Below are 18631 nucleotides of genomic sequence, written 5' to 3' on the forward strand. Positions count from 1 at the left end.
TTACAGAAAGAAAAATTCTGCTAATGTGCTTCAGGTGGAAGGTTTGGTCCTCCCCAATTTCTGTCCTCTTGCTGAAGGGAAGTCCTGCTTCATGCTGCTGAGTGAGGCATTTCTGTGGAAGCCCCTAGTGCTAGAGAAGTCCTCAATGCCAAAGCCTGGACTGACTGAATACACCTTGTAGACGCAGGAAGAGAATTAGACGCAGAAAGAGAATGGGGACGTGTTCAGGAAGGTGGTTTGGTGAAAGGAATCCGTGCCGCTATTCTGCTGCCATTTCCCATCCGTGGCCTTCCTTTGATCCCGCGTGCAGAGCTGGGAATCCTTTGACAGAAATGCCAAGGGAGCCGCGTATGGACGTCAACTGAGGAATTCCCGTGAGTTGGATCCAGTGACTAGAGGGAAATCGTCTTGGAACACGGAAAGACAGGAGAAGCAGAGGAGAATTTGGACAAGGTGCCCTTGCCAACACTCCAGGCCATGGCGCCTACTTTGAAGAGGAGAGAGGACTCAGTGCTTCGAGAGGCAGAGCTGGCTTCCCCTGCCTGAGCCCCCGTCCCCATCACAGGCCAGAAAGAAGAGCGCCGGGGATTGCCCAGGGATAGAACTCTTGATTCTCAATCAGTCAATGCTCACCTCATCCTGCCTGCAGATGTCAAGAGCGTCCAGTATGGAAGTGTCCCTCAGGGCCTGAATGACCACAAAGATCGATTGGACTGTGTTCTGGCTGAATTTCGGGCAACCAGACCCTCACCTCAGGCAAACAGCATTGGGAAGTGCAGGTGAGAGATAAGCTCAAGTGCCACTTGGGCATGTGTCAAGATTCAGTCAGCAGAAGTGGGAACCTCCCTTTCTCTTGTGAAGATGGAAGGCTTCTGACAGCCTTGCCATCTGGAAATGGTTTCCTCCTCGGGAGGTCAGAAATAGGCTTGGCATCCAGCACGCCTTTGCCAGATGTGGACCTTTTTCCGCACTATGCAAAGGGACGCCCAAATGGAATGATGCCACAGACAGACTCCTTTCCTGCAGGGTCTTCTGGAAGTCAAGCAACAGGGACACATCCTGACCGACGTGCTTCTCCTCCCCCACATCCCTTCCGTCAAAGAAAGTCTTGCTCAGATGCTTCCATCCTGCTCTGGGAGAGTCCTTGACGTGGAACGTATTCCCTCGAGCTGGCACAAGTGGAGAAAGGGGTTGACTCCAGCATCCTTTCCCATTTTTGTGTCCTGGTCCCGTTTGCCTGTCGGGGAAAGTCCATGGCCATCAGATCCAGTCCATATTTGGTGAAGTCTTTGAAGGCAAGGCAAAGGTTCATTGAGGTTTTAGACAAAGTCAAGATGCATTCAGAAAGCTGCACTTTCACACAGCCCAGGAATCCAATTGTGCCCCCCGCGGACTTGTGGCATTGCAGCTTAAGAAGTCCTGGGTTGATTGAGGCCCGGCGTTGCCATGTAAAGGATAGCGAGGCTCTGACAAGGGAGCGACTCGCCCACACGATCGTCTACAGGAAAGAGCGAACGCGGTGCCATGTATGCCCACCCTTTGGATTCCCTGTCCAGTGGCGGAAGTCACCGAAGTGTGACCAAGAGTACATCTGCTTGACATCTTCCCTGAGCAATAACGATGGACACCCGGCAAGAAGGGGCCTTTCCTGAGCAAAAGGAGAGTAAGTCAACTCCAAGGACTGTGGTATTGGGGAAAGGGGAAGGAGGCAGTGAGAGGAGTCCAAATGACCTGTTAGGGTGGAGAGATGAGATGTAGGGAGGAGCCAGGTTGGGCCTGCCCACGCAGAGCTTCTGCTGCGATGGTGGGTGGAGTCAGGGGCCGGGCTAAGCAGGGGAGGCCTCCTACCAAGAACTCCCCAGCTCCGGGGCAGTATCAGTTGGTGGCAGAGCTCTAGCAGAAGGGCTAGCCTTCTCTGTTCTGTCCTGAGTGGGAGCTCTGGGAAGGAAGGAATCCGAATCCTAAGAAGATGGACTCAAGAGCCCTACTTGAAAATCTGAAGGCAGAGCTCACTTGCTCCATATGCCTGGGCTACTGCCCTGACCCAGTGACTGTTCCATGTGGCCACAGCTTTTGGGCATTGTTTCTTCTCCAGGGCAGGGAGGGGGCCAATGAAAGCGTGACTTGTCCGCACTGCCGAGGGCGTTGCCAAGTCTGCGATTTGGGGCCCAACGGGAACCTGCCAGATCTCGCCCTCACTAGTCCAGTGCTCAGACGTCATTTGCGCCACAGCATGGTGAGTCTCACTAGCTGTGGGGAAGACGGGCAAAAGAGAAGTTGTGTGAGGAACACCAGAGGGTCCTCACTGATTCCTCTTTATCACGCCCAGAACACAAGGATCACCAAGCGCTTCCCTTGGAAACAGCCCGTGGCAAGGGCAAGGCCAAGCTTCAGGAGGCTCGCACTGCCTTAGCGACCAAAGGAGAGGAATTGGAAAGGGCTTCGGGCCAAGTGAGAGAAAGAGAGAGCCTCCTTCAGGAGGATGAGGACATTGCGATGCACTCCACTCTTTCTGAATGGGGGAAATGCTCCAGATCCCAAAGGATGAAGAATAGCTCTCTTGGCAAAGACTGAAGGAGGAATCCAGAGCCAATCGTGTCAAGCTGAAGGAGAGCAAGGCCAAGCTGCCCCAGGAGACACATGATGGGCCACCAATGGCTTTGGAAGTGTAAGGGAAGAGTGCCAAGAGCAGGAAGGCGGGTGTGGCGCCCAAGGTGCCTTGGCGGAGATGGAATCGTGGCGCGGATAGTGACGAGGAGCTGATGCGGGCGTGGAAAGGTACAGGAATCGGGGCGTCCCAGGAGGGGCGCAGGGGGCGGCGGCGGGCTCCCTGCAGGACAACGTCTTGAAGCTGGCAGCCACGGGACGCTCCCGGGATGAGCCTGTTCAGAAGCATGTCAGAAAAGGCATGAGCAGAGAGAAGGCCACCAGAGCCCTGACTCCTTCTCTGGAAAGCCATCACAGCATCCGTGACGACCTCCTCACGGCAAAGCTGCTGACACGGCACGAGGACCGCCGTGGCCTGCTCTCCCAACGCCAGGCCACCTGTGCGCAAGGAGAAGCAGCCCTGCCAGCTGTGGCCGCTGCCGCCAGGCCTCATACAGACGAGCCAGACTCTCAGGCTGCCACACGAACGTCACAGACAGGAGGCACGTCATCATCTGCGCAACAATTCCAACTCTGTGATATCAGGCATAACCAGGTTGCTCAGAAACACACCCTCTCCATTCCTTCTCCCTGCCCCGACGATTCTCATCCACAGGTGATCATCTCTAAATCACTAAGGGGGATCCGTGAGCCACAGGCCATCTGCCAGGATGGAAAAGTAGCAGAGCACCTAGACAATGAAGAAGAAGACTATGTTTAGGCCCTGAAGGACCTGGACATGGCTGTTCCCAGATCGACTCACGGCGAACTCTTGGGACAGCCCTAGAGTCAGAAGTGCGAGGCGGAAGCACATGATCCAGCACAGGAAATGGAAGAAGATCAGGATGATGAGGAAGATGAAAACAGTGAAAATCGCTGGCGTGACGACTCCCCTGAGCAGGAAGAAGGAAGCAGGGACACAGAGAGCAGCAGGGGGTGTGATGGCGACTATGGTAGTTTTCCTCATGAGGAAAGAAGTGGCATTAGACCGAGGAAATGGAACCAATATTCCTCGGATGTGCTCCAAGAGTTGGAGTAGAACGGCTCCCAGGACTTCGATTCACACTGAGGATCACTCAAGCCACTTCCCTGGGACCAAGGCTTTGGGGGCTCTGCCCATACACCTCAGCCTCTAGGCTGCTGCCGCTGCCCCTGACATCGAGTCTTATCAATTACCTTGGGAGGGGAATGGAGAAGAAGAAAGCATGTGTGGATGTTCGGCCCTCAGGTGCAATTCTGGCCTCTGGAGAATTGGGGGCTACAGGGGAAAGGAATACATAAATAAATTTTCATCGACTAAATTACCAAAAAAAAAAAAATAAGGTAAATCATCTCAAATCAAAATAAATGAAATATTTAAAAAACATTTTAATAAAAGATCAAATAAACAAAGAAATACACAAACAGCTGGGTAAAGAAAGAAATAGCTTCAAGAAATCCGAGGTCCTGTGCCTCAAACGGCACTGGCGCGCACTCGTATCAGGAGACAATCCCTTTTGCCCTGACGCTGTCAGAAGCTCTTCTCCTTTCCCGAAAATTTCCTTCAGCCCGTAGTGGAATCTCAACGATTTTCCCCTCCCAGGTGAAGAATTGACTCTCCATGTCCAATGCAGCGAATTCCTAATCTTCCATCCTGGTGAGGAAAGGGAGCCTTTTGAAGCTATTACAGAAAGAAAAATTCTGCTAATGTGCTTCAGGTGGAAGGTTTGGTCCTCCCCAATTTCTGTCCTCTTGCTGAAGGGAAGTCCTGCTTCATGCTGCTGAGTGAGGCATTTCTGTGGAAGCCCCTAGTGCTAGAGAAGTCCTCAATGCCAAAGCCTGGACTGACTGAATACACCTTGTAGACGCAGGAAGAGAATTAGACGCAGAAAGAGAATGGGGACGTGTTCAGGAAGGTGGTTTGGTGAAAGGAATCCGTGCCGCTATTCTGCTGCCATTTCCCATCCGTGGCCTTCCTTTGATCCCGCGTGCAGAGCTGGGAATCCTTTGACAGAAATGCCAAGGGAGCCGCGTATGGACGTCAACTGAGGAATTCCCGTGAGTTGGATCCAGTGACTAGAGGGAAATCGTCTTGGAACACGGAAAGACAGGAGAAGCAGAGGAGAATTTGGACAAGGTGCCCTTGCCAACACTCCAGGCCATGGCGCCTACTTTGAAGAGGAGAGAGGACTCAGTGCTTCGAGAGGCAGAGCTGGCTTCCCCTGCCTGAGCCCCCGTCCCCATCACAGGCCAGAAAGAAGAGCGCCGGGGATTGCCCAGGGATAGAACTCTTGATTCTCAATCAGTCAATGCTCACCTCATCCTGCCTGCAGATGTCAAGAGCGTCCAGTATGGAAGTGTCCCTCAGGGCCTGCCTGACCACAAAGATCGATCGGACTGTGTTCTGGCTGAATTTCGGGCACCCAGACCCTCACCTCAGGCAAACAGCATTGGGAAGTGCAGGTGAGAGATAAGGTCAAGTGCCACTTGGGCATGTGTCAAGATTCAGTCAGCAGAAGTGGGAACCTCCCTTTCTCTTCTGAAGATGGAAGGATTCTGACAGCCTTGCCATCTGGAAATGGTTTCCTCCTCGGGACGTCAGAAATAGGCTTGGCATCCAGCACGCCTTTTCCGGATGTGGACCTTTTTCCGCACTATGCAAAGGGACGCCCAAATGGAATGATGCCACACACAGACTCCTTTCCTGCAGGGTCTTCTGGAAGTCAAGGAACAGGGACACATCCTGACTGACGTGCTTGTCCTCCCCCACATCCCTTCCGTCAAGGAAAGTCTTGCTCAGATGCTTCCATCCTGCTCTGGGAGAGTCCTTGACTTGGAACGTATTCCCTCGACCTGGCACAACTGGAGAAATGGGTTGACTCCAGCATCCTTTCCCATTTTTGTGTCCTGCTCCCGTTTGCCTGTCGGGGAAAGTCCATGGCCATCACATCCAGTCCATATTTTGTGAAATCTTTGAACGCAAGGCAAAGGTTCATTTAGGTTTTAGACAAAGTCAAGATGCATTCAGAAAGCTGCACTTTCACACAGCCCAGGAATCCAATTCTGCCCGCCGCGGACGTGTGGCATTGCAGCTTAAGAAGTCCTGGGTTGATTGAGGCCTGGCGTTGCCATCCAAAGGATAGCGAGGCTCTGACAAGGGAGCGACTCGCCCACACGATCGTCTATGGGAAAGAGCGAACGCGGTGCCATGTACGCCCACCCTTTGGATTCCCGGTCCAGTGGCGGAAGTCACCGAAGTGTGACCAAGAGTACATCTGCTTGACATCTTCCCCGAGCAATAACGATGGACACCCGGCAAGAAGGGGCCTTTCCTGAGCAAAAGGAGAGTAAGTCAACTCCAAGGACTGTGGTAATGGGGAAAGGGGAAGGAGGCAGTGAGAGGAGTCAAAAAGACCTGTTAGGGTGGAGAGATGAGATGTAGGGAGGAGCCAGGTTGGCCCTGCCCACGCAGAGCTTCTGCTGCCAAGGTGGGTGGAGTCATGGGCACGAGCAGAGAGAAGGCCACCAGAGCCCTGACTCCTTCTCTGGAATGCCATCAGAGCATCCGTGACCACCTCCTTATGGCACAGCTGCTGAGACGGTAGAATGACCGCTGTGGCCTGCTCTCCAAATTCCGGGCCGCCTGTGCGCAAGGAGAAGCAGCCCTGGCAGCTGTGACCGCTGCCGCCAGGCCTCACACAGACCAGCCAGACTCTCAGGCTGCCACACAAACGTCCCAGAGAGGAGGCACGTCATCATCTGCGCAATAATTCTAAGTCTGTGATATCAGGCGTGACCATGCTGCTGAGAAAGATACCCTCCCCATTCCTTCTCCCTGCTCTGAGAAATCTCATCCACATGTGATCATCTCTAAAACACTAAGGGGGATCCGTGAGCCACAGGCTATCTGCCAGGATGGAAAAGGAGCAGAGCACCTAGACAACGAAGAAGACTATGTTTATGACCTGAACGACCTGGACATTTCTCTTCCCAGATCGACTCAAGGCCAACTCTCGGGACAGCCCTAAAGTCAGAAGGGCGAGGTGGAAACAGAGGATCAAGTACAGGAAATGGAAGAAGATCAGTTTGATGATGAAGAGAAAACAGTGAAAATCGCTGGCGTGACGACTCCCCTTAGCAGGAAGAAGGAAGCAGGGACACAGAGAGCAGCAGGGGGTGTGATGGCGAATATGGTAGTTTTCCTGATGTGGAAAGAAGTGTCATGATACCGAGGAAATGGAACCAATATTTCTCGGATGTGCTCCAAAAGTTGGAGTATGACGGCTCCCAGGACTTTGATTCACACTGAGGATCACTCAAGCCACTTCCCTGGGACCAAGTCTTTGGGGGCTCTGCCCATACTCCTCAGCCTCTAGGGTGCTGCCGCTGTCCCTCCCATCGAGGCTTATCAATTACCTTGGAAGGGGAAAGGAGAAGGTCATTGTAACTCTCCCTCCCTCCCTCCCTCCTTCCACCCCCCTCTCTCACACACACACAGAGACTCGCGCACACACACAGAGACACCACCACACACACACAGAAACATATCCCATGATCAAGAGTTGCGTTAGATGAGTTGGAGCAGATTATAGGAATACTTTCTCCTAAAAGCTCCTGATCTAAGGCTTTGAAAATCGAAATAACAGAAGCTTAAATTTAGAGAGTCATGCAGTGTTTGTTTTATGAAGACCTCTCCAATTCTGCTCTATTAAGTTTTCTTTATTCCTTTCTTATATTAACTAGTTCCCACCTGTTCCTTCCCACTGGATTCCTAGAAATGTGAAACAACGATGTTTAATTCATTCTTCTTGGACTCACTCAGAACCCAGAGAAGCAGAAAATAGTATATGCCATTTTCTTCTTGTTCTACACTGCCACTGTGGTGGGAAACCTATTAATAGTTGTGACAATCAAGACCACTCCTACCCTTGGATCTCTTATGTACTCTTTCTTAACCTACATGCCCTTTGCAGATTCTTGTTTCTCTACCACCTCGGCTCCCAAACTCTTTGTGCACAACCTCTCTCACAAGAATACTATTTCTTTTGATGAGTGCCTGACCCAGGTATTTGCCATGCATTTCTTTGGCTGCATAGAAGTGTTCTCATTTTAATGGCCTATGACTGCTTTGTGGCCATCTGTAAACCTCTACGCTACTCAGTCATCATGAACTGCAGAGTGTGTGGAATACTGATTCTGTTGGCATAGATTACTGCATTCTATTGCCCAGATAATCCTTCTCTTGAATGTGTCCTTCTGTGGTCCCAATGTTATTGACCACTATATCTGTGATTTGCAACCTTTGTTGAGACTGGGGTGAATGGATAAATATGTTTTAAACCTTTTTGTAGTCTCCAATAGTGGAGCCATATGCTCAATAAACTTTGTTTTGCTGATGGTATCTTACACAATGATACTGCACTCCCTGAGAAATCATAGTGCAGAGGGGAAGCACATAGCCCTCTCCACTTGCATCTCCCATATCTTTGTTGTCATCATAATCTTTGGTCCCTGCATATTCATGTACACTCGCCCACCAACCATCTTCCCTCTTGATAAGTTGGTTACTGTTTTTTATACCATTATAACTCCCTCAACCCTTTGATCTATACTCTAAGAAATGCAGAAGTAAAAAATGCCATGAAGAAGCTATGGAGCACACGAGTGACTTCAGGTGACAAATAATATGCTCAAACAAATTATTTTTCTATGTTTTCAAGGACGTTTGGTCCAAACAGTATGAATTGAAATTGGTATGTGATAACAATTGTGACAGTGTCCAGGAGCTCTTAAGTTGGATCCATGAATTTTAACAAAATTTTGATAATTATATGTGCGTATAATTTTCTTTTCACTTGAAATTCAATGTGTTTATGCCTTTGAAAATGTTATTCATTTTAACATGGAAAATTTGAAAATGTCTTTTGCTTTGGCTTTATCGTTATTTCAAATGGTAAAAAAGCACTAATGTGGGGATTTTATTTTGTCTCTTAAATAGAACAAACGGTAATAAAATCATGAAAGAGGACCTTTTCTAGCATAATGAAGCAAACGCTGGATATCAAATTCCACCATTCCTCTTTAATTTATTGTGTGACTCCCCCAAAATGTTCCTGGATCCTGCCTGATTCTCTACAATATATGAAATTTTTTTAAAAAAAATATGTTTTCTTTTTGCTCTGGACACTGAAATTTGCGTATTCTTTTTCTGTGAGATTTTATTTTGGAAAATCTTTCAGATAGTGATCAGCGGACTCTTTCCATTTTATTTTATCAACAGGATCTAAGATACAGGGCAATTTTACATTATAATGTAGTGAAATATGATGTCTGTCCTCCTTTTTATTTTGAAACTCAGGAAATTAAATAATTCTTAGTTTATCTCTACTGCATCTATTTTCCACCTCAGTCTTTGTTCTATGATAAATTTCACACTTTCTTTTTTTTTATTCCTTTAACTTTGTTTCATTGTTTCTTTTCTCATGGAGTCATTATTTTCCAACTCTCCATAGGGATTTTTAAGTATTCTTTAATTGAGCTGCAATAACTCCATTTCTCTTCAGTTTATTCTATTTTTAAGAAATTGCTTTTTATACAGTGTTTTTTATACCTCTTTTATCATTTAGCTAATTATGTTTTTAGGGGGTTATTTTCCAGTATTTTGACAATTTTTTTCATAGAAGGAAACTACCATTTATATTATACATATATTTTAACATGCATTTAAAAGTTTTTTTCAGTTTTGAATTCTCTCCCTCTGTCCTACTCATCCCTCCCCCATCCATAGAGAAGTCAAGCAATATGATATCAATCATTCATGTAAAATCATGCAAAACATTTGGCAAAATTAGTACATGAAGACCCAAAGCCCTGGAGTGCAAAATAGGAAGGGTCTTTGTAGTTCAAGACAAATTTAGGGCTCTGAGGAGACCACAATCTGTGAGACCCATTAGTTTAAAGAAGCCTCTCTAAATAAACTGTTTGTAAGACTGAAATCCAGAAGAAAACTTGGGTGGGGATGGGACCCCCTTGTTGGGGAAGTACAGGATTGTGGACTGTTGCCAACCTGGCCTCCCATGTCTGGAATGAAAAGTCACATGTGACCTTCTAGATCCTCAAGTATGGCTCTTTGAATCCAGTTTTGATTCAGCCTCCCCATCCCTGGGCTAGATTATTGGGTCATTTTCCTACTGTGATTTAGGAGTTAGCTAGAATGCCAGCCAGATTGTTGTCATTTCTCTCAAGAAAGGCTAATCAGCTAGCTGCTTTGTCAGACCAGGCAGACAGGACAAGATCCAGAGAACTAGAAGTCAAGATATAGAAGGAAATCAACTAAAAGAAGGAAAACTGAAAAGGATTAAGGTTTAGTTGTTGTATGATTATCTGTAGGTTCAGAAATTATTATTATTATTACTACTAGTAGTAATAATAATAATAATCAATTCTACTTGTCATCTTTCCTTTTGTTATTTCTTTTCATTTTAAATGATTATTTTTAGTTTTCAATATTCATTTCCACAAAATTTTGAGTTCCATATTGTGTCACTATCTCACCCCTCCCCCACCCCATAAAGCCCTGCATTCTGATTAAACCTTCCATCAATTTACCCTCCCTTCTACCACATTTTTTGACAAGCTCTTGATTATGTTTCATAATTTTTATTACTCTTTTCCCCTAATATTTCCTCTACCACTATTAGGTCTTTCTTTTATTCTTGTAGGGCTTCCATCCAATTTGCATTTTTTTCTTTGTGGCTTTGTTATAGGTGTTTTCACATTAAAATAAGTGAAAAAAATTAAGGGGATGAATAAAATTTTAGAAAATTTAGATATGCTGGACCTTTTGATAAAACGGATTGGGAAATGGAATTATAACTTTCCTCAACTTTTTATGACATATTAAAAAATTTGAGCATGCGTGATGGCATAAAACCTCACCAGGAATGCAAAGAAGCAGAAAAATTAAATATACATGTTTTAACTATAATGAAATAAAATTAAATTCAATAAATTATGAAATAATACATTAAAAGTCAGTCAGAAACTAAATATTCCACTCCTAAACAGTGAGGGAGTAAAAAAAAGTGATGGAACCATTCAAAATTTCATTTAAGATAATGATAACCACGAGACAACACTTCAAAATTAGTGGCATTCCCCCAAAGTAGTACTTGGAGAAAAATTACTTCTATAAATCTGTAAATTAATGAAAGTGAGAAAGAGCGGATTAAAGAACTGTGCATGGAACTAAAAACCAATTAGAAAAAAAGAACAAATCATTGGTGAATCTGATTTAAAAAAGAAGAAAATAAAATTACCCTAATCAAAAATGAAGCGGGGAAACCATAACAAAAGGAAATGAAATTAACCAATTAGTTGGAACTATTTTGTCCTGTTAGATAACTGTAAAACTATTATTATAAATAAAATGGATGAATAATCACAGAAAATATAAATTTCCCAACTTAACAGATTAGGAAATGCAATATATAAATATCCCATTATTGGAAAAATAAACTGGACAATCCATGAATGCACTCCATAAGGGAAAAAAAATCTCAGAAGCAGATGGAAGTACAATGAGATGCAGTAAACATTTAAGGGAGAGGCAATGCCAATATTGTACATACAATTAGAACAATTCCTTGTTTATGACATTAATATGGTTTTGATGCCTAAACTAAGGCCATGAAAAACAAAGCTATTAAATTGTAGGTCAATTTCTCTTGAAATACTGATGTAAGATCATCAAGATTTTTATGTTGCCAACAAAACTCAATGGGAAGGAATAGAGCTAGCACTTTCTTTTTTGTTTTTTAACTAATTTATTTGTTTTCAGTCTTCTAAAATTTCTTCTATATATCTTCGAATTTTCCTCCTCCCTGACTCACCTTCCCCTCTCTTTCCTCCTCCCTCCCCAAAACAGCGTGAAATCTTTTATAGGTTCTACACATATATTCTTATTAAGTACATTTTCACCTTAGTCATGTTGCATAGAAGGGTTAAAATGAATGGGAGAAACCAAGAAAACAAAACAAAACAATACATAACATAAGAAGAAATGGTCTGCTTCGTTCTATGATCCAATACCATAGTTCTTTCTCTGGATGTGGAAGATATTTTTTTTTTTGTATTTAATTTATTCATTTAATTTTTAAAATTTGTTTATTTATTTATTTATTTAACTTTTAACATTCATTTTAACAAAATTTTGGGTTCCAAATTTTCTCCCCTTTTGTCCCCTCTCCCCCCAAACACAAAGCATTCTAATTGCCCCTATAACCAATCTGCTCTCTCTTCTATCATCCCTCTCTGCCCTTGTCTCCATCTTCTCTTTTGTCCTGTAGGGCCAGATAACTTTCTATACCCCTTTACCTGTATTTCTTATTTCCTAGTGGCAAGAACATTACTAGACAGTTGTTCCTAAAACTTTGAGTTCCAACTTCTTTACCTCCCTCCCTCCCCACCCCTTCCCTTTGGAAGGCAAGCAATTCAATATAGGCCAAATCTGTGCAGTTTTGCAAAGGACTTCTATAATAGTTGTGTTGTATAAGACTAACTATATTTCCCTCCATCCTATCCTGTCCCCCATTACTTCTATTCTCTTTTGATCCTGTCCCTCCCCATGAGTGTCGACCTCAAATTGCTCCCTCCTCCCCATGTCCTCTCCTCCATCATCCCCCCCACCCTGCTTGTCCCCTTATCCCCCACTTTCCTGTATGGTAAGATAGGTTTTCATACCAAAATGAGTGTGCATTTTATTCTTTCCTTTAGTGGAATGTGATGAGAGTAAGCTTCATGTTTTTCTCTCACCTCCTCTCTTTATCCCTCCACTAATAAGTCTTTTGCTTGCCTCTTTTATGAGAGATAATTTGCCCTATTCCATTTCTCCCTTTCTCCTCCCAATATATTTCTCTCTCACTGCTTGATTTCATTTTTTTAAGATATCAGCCCATCCTCTTAAATTCACTCTGTGCACTGTGTCTCTATGTGTGTGTCCATGTGTGCATGTGTGTGTGTGTGTTTAATCCCACCCAGTACCCAGATACTGAAAAGTTTCAAGAGTTACAAATATTGCCTTTCCATGTAGGAATGTAAACAGTTCAACTTTAGTAAGTCCCTTAGGACTTCTCTTTGCTGTTCACCTTTTCATGTTTCTCTTCATTCTTGTATTTGAAAGTCAAATTTTCTTTTCAGCTCTGGTCTTTTCATCAAGAACGCTTGAAAGTCCTCAATTTCATTGAAAGACCAATTTTTCCCCTGAAGTATTCTACTCAGTTTTGCTGGGTAGGTGATCCTTGGTTTTAGTTCTAGTTCCTTTGACATCTGGAATATCCTATTCCACACCCTTCGATCCCTTAATGTAGAAGCTGCTAGATCTTGTGTTATCCTGATCGTATTTCCACAATACTTGAATTGTTTCTTTCTAGCTGCTTGCAATATTTTCTCCTTGATCTGGGAACTCTGGAATTTGGCCACAATGTTCCTAGGAGTTTCTCCTTTTGGATCTCTTTCAGGCAGTGTTTTGTGGATTCCTTGAATATTTATTTTGCCCTCTGGTTCTAGAATCTCAGGGCAGATATCCTTGATAATTTCATGAAAGATGATGTCTAGGCTCTTTTTTTGATCATGGCTTTCAGGTAGGCCCATAATTTTTAAATTGTCTGTCCTGGATCTATTTTCCAGGTCAGTTGTTTTTCCAATGAGATATTTCACATTATCTTCCATTTTTTCATTCTTTTGGTTTTGTTTTGTGATTTCTTGGTTTCTCATAAAGTCATTAGCCTCCATCTGTTCCATTCTAATTTTGAAAAAACTGTTTTCTTCAGTGAGCTTTTGAATCTCCTTTTCCATTTGGCTAATTCTGCTTTTGAAAGCATTCTTCTCCTCATTGGCTTTTTGAACCTCTTTTGCCAATTGAGTTAGCCTATTTTTCAAAGTGTTATTTTCTTCAGCATTTTTTGGGGTCTCCTTTAGCAGGGTGCTGACCTGCTGTTCATGCTTTGACTGCATGTCTCTCATTTCTCTTCCCAGCTTTTCCTCCACCTCTCTAACTTGATTTTCAAAATCCTTTTTGAGCTCTTCCATGGCCTGAGCCCATTGAGTGGGCTGTGATATAGATGCCTTGACTTCTATGTCTTTGCCTGATGCTAAGCATTGTTCTTCCTCATCAGAAAGGAAGGGAGGAAATACCTGTTCACCAAGAAAGTAACCTTCTATACTCTTATTTCTTTTCCCTTTTCTGGGCATTTTCCCAGCCAGTGACTTGACTTCTGAATATTCTCTTTACACCCACTTCGCCTTCGGATCTTCCCAGCCAGTGCTTGGGGTCTGAGATTCAAATGCTGCTTCCCAGCCTCAGGCCTTTGGGCTGGGGCAGGGCTGCTATTCAGTATGATATGAAGTTCAGGTGCTCAGGTGGGGGCAGGGCGGCCTCACGGGGTCAGTTCCCTCAGGGGGTTTATGCAGAGACCTTCAATAATGGATCCAGGCTCCTGCCTGCTTGGGGAGCCCTGGTCTCCTCCCACCTCTGCTGCTGCCTCCTGGGGGGGCCTGAGTTACGGGGGCACCCCACTCCTCTCTAGACCCTCCAAAGAGATGCTCTCACCGACCCCCATCACCTGTGAGTGGAGGGACCCGCGAGGCCGCTGGAGACCACTTCTCTGAATCCCGCTTGGATCTGCTCCTCTCTGTGCCACGGCCACGGCAGGGCTGTGCTTGGCTCCCAGTCCGTGGCGCCCAGTCTGCAGTGCAAAGGACCTTTTGCGAGATGTTTGCAGGTCCCTCTGGAACAGAAATCTCCTTCTCTCCAATGTTCTGCATTGGTGCCTCTGGTGCTGCAGAATTCGCAGTGAGTTGCTATTTACAGATGTTCTATGGGTTGTGGTTTCAGAGCTATGTGTATGTGCGTCTTTCTACTCCGTCATCGTGGCTCCACCCCCTGTGGAAGGTATTTTGTTTCAAGAGAACATTGGGAATTTTTCAGGTCCTTGCATTTTTGTGGCGGCTAAGTCTACCAGAAAAATTCCTCGCACTTTGTGGTGGTTGCTGTATACAAAGTGCAGCTGGTTCTGCTCCTTTCAGTCAACATCAGTTCCTATACGACCTTCCAGGCCTCTCTGAAATCTTCCTGTTCAGCATGTGTTATTACAGCACAAAATAGTATTCCATAACTTTCATACACCACAACGTGTTCAGCTATTCCCCAGATGATGGGCATCCCTTTGAATTCCAGTTCTTGGCCACCACAAAGAGAGCTACTATAAATATCTTTGTACACGTGGAACTCCTTACCATTTTTTACGATTTCTTTGGGAAACAGTGCTAAAAGCAACAATGTTGAGTCAAAGGATATGAACATTTTTGTAGTATTTTGGGCATAAATCCAAATTGCTCTCCAGAATGGTTCTATCATCTTACAGCTCCAACAACAAGGAATTATTGTTCCAACTCTTCCACATCTTCTACAACATTTATCATCTTCCCGTTTTATCATGTTAGCTAATCTGATGGGTGTGATGTGGTACCTCAGAGTTGTTTTGATCTGCATTTCTCTGATTAATAGTGATTTAGAGCATTTTTTCTTATGACTATAGATAGCTTTAATTTTTTTCCTCTGAATATTGGCTGTTCATATGCTTTGACCATTTATCAGATGGGGAATGACTTGGATTCTTGTAAATTTGAATCAGTTCTCTATATATTTTAGAGATGAGTCCTTCATCACAGACATTAGTTGCAAAAATTCTTTCCCAGTTTTCTGCTTCCTTCCTATTCTTGGTTGCATTGGATTTGTTTGTGCAATTTTTTTTTCATTTTGATCAAATCAAAGTTAACCATTTTGCACTTCATAATGTTCTCTATCTATTGCTTAGTCAAAAATTTCTGCTTTCTCCATAAATTCCACAAATACCTTATTCCTATGCCACTAATATGTTTATAGTACCAGTCTTTATACCTTGATCATTAGGGCTTTAGTTTTGTGTAAGGTGTCAGGTATTGGTCTATGCCCAGTTTTCTCCACGCTGTTTTCCAGATTTCCCAGCATGTTTTTGGCAGCCAATGAATTCTTATCCCAGAAGCTGAGGTCCCTGAGTTTATCAAACAATAGGTTGCTCTATTCATTGACTACTGTGTCTTGACTACCGAATCTATTCCGATGATCTGCCCCCTCTATTTCTTAGCCAGTACCAAGTTGTTATGATGATTGATGCTTTATAATACAATTTGAGATCTGGTAGGGCTAGGTCACCTTCCCTAGCATTTCTATTCATTAGTTCCCTTGATATTCTGGAACTTTTGTTCTTCCAGATGACTTTTGATATCATTTTTCTAACTCTAGAAAATAATTATCTCCTGGTTTGATAGCTATGGAAGTGAATAAGTAAATTAATTTAGCTAGGATTGTTATTTTTCCACCTTTCCCTTGAGATCACCTTATGTAGTTCATACCAGCATCTCATCAGCTTACTGGCATCATGGATTGGAGGCTCACATCGCCTTTCTTGCTATCCATACCTGGAATTAGACTCAGAAGAACAATTACTTAATGTCTAAACATACATTTAAAAATGAGAAGTTCCAATAACCATATTTCAAATATGATTATAGTTTCACTTTGGCTAAGGAACATCTTTTGAGGCAAGTCTTAAGTGGCTTACATGCCTTTCCATACATGTTCTAGTTCCTGATTAAATGGCATTCATAAAATCAAATTTACCATTAAAACCTTGACTTTTCCATCATTGCCAAATTTTACCCGAGGTTACCTTCCTCTAGGAAATTTAGACTGAAATTCTTTTCTCCAAACTAAAGATGTCATTCATTTATTCGCAGTCATTAATTGTCTATTGTTTTAATACTAATTGCTTTTGCCTTACTTTGTAACATGTCCAAATTTTCTCTTAATCACTCCCCTCCCCTCGCTTCCTCCCTCAGTGTACCCTCCCTTCAATCACACTCCACCCTTCCCTTGTCCCCATCTTATCTCTTTTCTTGTAGGGCAAGATAAATTTCTATATCCCATTCCCTGTAGTTCTTATTTCCTGATTATATGCAATAAACGTTCTCAATATTCTTTTCTAGTACTTTGAGTTCCAACTTCTCACCCTCCCCTCTCCCTCCCCAGTCCCATTAAGAAGGGAAGCAATTCAATACAGGCTAAATATGTGTTCTTTTGCAAAAGATTTCCATAATAATTATGTTGTGTAATACTAATTATATTGCCCTCTGTCCTAGCCTATCCCCCCTTATTTTCCCCCCTACAATTGACCTTGTCCCTTCTAGAAAGTGTTTATTTCTAGTGACTCCCTCCTCCCATTTGCCTTCCCTTCTAACATTCCCCTCACGCCACTTGTCGCCTACTCTCCTACTTTCCTGTGGTGTGATATAAATTTTCATATCAAATTTGGTGAGCATGTTATTTCCTCCTTCAGCCACACGTGGGGAGAGTAGCTTTACTTTTCCCTCCTCTCCCCTTCTCCCTTATCTCCTCCATTGAATAAGATTTTTCTTATCTCTTTTAAGAGTTATAGCCTGCCCCGTTCCATTTCTCCTTTTCTCTTCCTGGAATTTTCCTCCTTCACCCCTTAATTTTTATTTTATTTCATTTTATGTGTGTGTGTGTGTGTGTGTGTGTGTGTGTGTGTGTGGATATCATGTCTTCTTATATAACACACCCTGTACTCTCTATCTATGTGTATGTTTGTGTGTGTGTGTGTATGTACAATCTTTCCAACTACCCAAATACTGAGAAAAGATTCAAAAGTTACAAATATTTTCTTTCAATGTAGTAATGTAAACAGTTCAGCTTTAGAGAGTCTTTTATGATTTTTCTTTTCTGTTTACCTTTTCATGCTTCTCCTGATTCTTGTCTTGGAAAGTCAAATTTTTAAATACAGATCTGGTCTTTTCCTCAACATGAATTCTTGAAAGTCGTCCATATCACTAAATTACCATTTTTTCCCTTGAAGTATTATATTCAGATTTTCTGGGTAGGTGATTCTTGGTTTCAATCCCAGTTCCTTTGACTTCTGAAATATCCCACTCCAAGCCCTTCGATCCCTTAGTATTGAAGCTGCCAGATACTGTGTTATCCCGATTGTATTTCCACAGCACTCAAATTGTTTCTTTCTAGCTACTTGCAGTATTTTCTCCTTGATCTGGGAACTTTGAAATTTGGCCACAATATTTCTAGGAGTTTCTCTGTTCGGGTTTCTTTCAGGAGGTGATTGATGAATTCTTTCAATATCCATTTTGCCCTCTGATTCTATAATGTCAGGGCACTTTTCCTGGATAATTTCATGGAAGATAATGTCTGGGCCCTTTTTTTGATCATGACTTTCAAGTAGTCCAATAATTTTTAAATTATTGGATCTATTGGATCTATTTTCCAGGTCAGTTGTTTTTCCAATGAGTTGTTTCACATTATCTTCTATTTTTTTTTCAAATTTTTGGTTTTGTTTACTAACTGCTTGGTTTAACTCATAGTCATTCGTTTCCCTGAACTCAATTGTCTCTTTCAATGAATTATTTTGTTCAGTGAGCTTTTGAACCTTCTCCTTCATTTGGGTAATTCTGCTTTTTAAAACCTCCTTCTCCTTGTTCGCTTTTTGTACCTCTTTTTTCCAATTGACTTAGCCTCTTTTTAAAGCTGTTGTTTTCCTCAGCGTTGTTTTGGTTCTCCTTTAGTAAGCTGTTAACTTGTTTTTTTAAGGTCTTCTATTGCCTGAGCCCATTTTAAGTTCCCTTTGGAGCCAGAGGCCTTGACTTCCTCTGACAGTATGCCTTGTTCTTCCTCATCAGAAAGGATGGGGGGAAGGGGCGGAGCCAAGATGGCGGAGTAGAAAGACGCACATACACATAGCTCCGAACCCACAACCCACAGAACAGCTAGAGGGGAGTAACTTATGGCGAATTCTGCACCCAGAGGCCACGGAATATTGGAGCGAGGGAGATTTCTGTTCCAGAGAGACCTGCAAACCTCTCGCGGGGGGTCCTTTGCACT

The 18631-nt window shown here is 43.6% G+C and overlaps 1 pseudogene; it reads left to right on the forward strand.

Annotated features, from left to right (window-relative positions):
• Positions 1 to 7429: 7429 nt before the first annotated feature.
• Positions 7430 to 8310, forward strand: LOC140516617 (olfactory receptor 4C11-like; annotated as a pseudogene).
• Positions 8311 to 18631: the final 10321 nt, after the last annotated feature.

This window comes from Notamacropus eugenii, chromosome Y (assembly GCF_028372415.1).
Source record: "Notamacropus eugenii isolate mMacEug1 chromosome Y, mMacEug1.pri_v2, whole genome shotgun sequence".
Classification (NCBI taxonomy): Eukaryota; Metazoa; Chordata; class Mammalia; order Diprotodontia; family Macropodidae; genus Notamacropus; species Notamacropus eugenii.